Below are 2,513 nucleotides of genomic sequence, written 5' to 3' on the forward strand. Positions count from 1 at the left end.
CAGCGTTTACGCGTCAACCTACCCCCAAAACGCAGGTTATTTCAAATACGTACTCATCCAGGGTACAACCAACGATAGCATCGTCGATTACTCCCGTTACCTCGGGTTTACACGTCATGGAGCAGACGGTTCAACCATCGTCGGCACTAGCCCTACTAGGACTAAGAAATGTACCAGGAATGCCCAGTGGCACAGTTCCACTCTATGGAACTTCAGCTCCTCACCCCCTGTTCCCCACTGGAACATCAGTAAGTAGCACTCCTGTTGCGTTTGTTAATGGTCAGTTTGTCTCTTCAACAAATGGAATACTGGGAAGTACTCTCGGGCAAACAGGGTTACCAATAACTACGGCTGCCTACACAGCTGGTGTTCCAATAACTACGGGATACGTGTCGGGTACAACTACTTCACATCCATACATCCTGGGAAGTTCTCAAATAGGCGCCCACCCACACTACATAGTTGAAGGTCATGAGGCTCCTGGAACTCGTTGGCAACTGAAAGTGTGGCGCAATCATCCAGGCGTGTCTACCATCATACCGGGTGTGTCTGGTTACGCTTCGTACGTTTCTGGCAATCCAGCCATGGGACTTCTGGGATCTTCCAGCCTAAGTGGCATACCAGTAGTTGGAGGATCCACTTCGCACTATATCGTTCATGGCCCTGCTGCAAGCACCGGTTTTAGCCGAATTATTAGCTCAGTAGGCACAAACCAGGCAACTGGCGCATACATACCCAGTACCTCGTCTCTTAGTGGAACCACATCCAGTAGTGGCATTGCTTCAGGCAACAGCTTTACGGCGAGTCCTGGCAGTGCCAGCAGTACAACGAGATACTACTACAGCTCAAGAAGCGGTGGCAATGGTTATTCAGGAGTTTCATCTGGTACAAACGGAGGCATGACTTCAGGTCTACAAAGATCAAGTGGAGACAGTCTGTCATCTTTCGATAGTAGCAGTGGCAGCAGCGGCTTGACCCAAGATCACCTTTCTCAGACGAAATTGCAATGAAAAGGCTGGCCCCTAAGCAATTATATATCAATATTGTTCATCAATCATTTAAATGACTGTTGACTGTTTGAAGGCATGCTATTACCGCTGTATTGCAATTTGTGCACCAATGTATTATTGATTACATCCACCAGTGTTTGGAGAAATAAAGTTTACAATGAACAAGTTTCTTGTATTAAGTGTCTTTTTTAGTTATTGGGTGACCGAACTTAACACACTTGCTATGAAAGTTTGTTATGGTGTAATGTGGGCCCAGGATCCGGAATAAATCAACCGGCAGTCAGGTAACTCTGTACACACAACACAGACTTTAACACAACCGATAACTCTTACAATTCACACACAACACACTATAGCGTTCCTTATTTACATGCCAAACGTCCTACGCGCCTCGGCACACGAACTGTCCTACTCGCCGTTATGGCTGTTGCCGCTGCGGCGAGGTCGGTCGTCACCGGTGTTCCTTGTGCAGTCACGCTGCCTTGACCGTGGTGAGGTGGTGGTGGTGGTGATGGTGGTGCTGCAGGCCGGTAGATCACCAGGCCACTGCAGTGCAGGTTAATGGCCCGTCGCCAACATGAGCCGCGGCCACCTCGTGCCACCACTCTGGCCCCAGGACCTCAGGCCACGAACAGACTATGCTGCTGGTCCCCGTGTCAGCGCCGGCCACAGAGCGGGAAGCCAGCTCACCAGGTCCGCAAGGCTGCCGGACACCTGGTTGAGCGATGTCGCGACCCGAACCGCCGACCAGCAGCTGCCGTTCGAACTGTGTCACGCTCCAACTGCCCGAGCCGCACGCCCCGCTCGCGCTTCCTTTTCCTCGTCTTCGCCTCCAAGGCGTACCGCAGAGCAGAACTGCCGTTCCCTCTTCGCCCCGTCACGTGCCACACAATCCACATCATCACACTCACTATTAAACTTGATGTACCTATGCATAAAATATTTTCAAGCTAATTGAACTGTTTCTTGTTTCTCCTCTCATAAAGCTCGCATGGTGTGCTGTTTTTGTGTACATGACACCGATACGCATAGCAAACAAGACTAATATAACAATACTTTTCTTCTACTACAATCGCTCTAGCTTCAGTCAAGTATCTGGAGAATAGGACCTGTCATAATCCACACCATATGCTAGATTTTACGATTTAAGATGGCTAACCTAGTTAGTCGACTTCAATAATGTTGTCATGTAACAGGAATTCACTGTAGCCACGAAGACGAAGGGAAAGAAGGGGGCGTGAGGAGCAAGCAGTTGTGGGGCTGATTGTCCTGTTCTTTACGCTGCACAACGCATGTCAAACCTTTTCATCGTGTACATAAACACATCGCAGCGTTACGGTTTTTGGTGGAGGTGCTGGGTACGTCACCCTGGACGACCGAGCTCTGCCATACCGTCGACACAGTAAGCCATTGCCCGGATTTTCACCGGAAGGCGTTGCCATGAGCTACGTGCATGGACGGGATTGGGTCTAGAAGTCGTGCAAGAGATCGCTCGCCCAAAAC

This window comes from Rhipicephalus microplus, chromosome 3 (assembly GCF_043290135.1).
Source record: "Rhipicephalus microplus isolate Deutch F79 chromosome 3, USDA_Rmic, whole genome shotgun sequence".
In the NCBI taxonomy this organism is placed as follows: domain Eukaryota; kingdom Metazoa; phylum Arthropoda; class Arachnida; order Ixodida; family Ixodidae; genus Rhipicephalus; species Rhipicephalus microplus.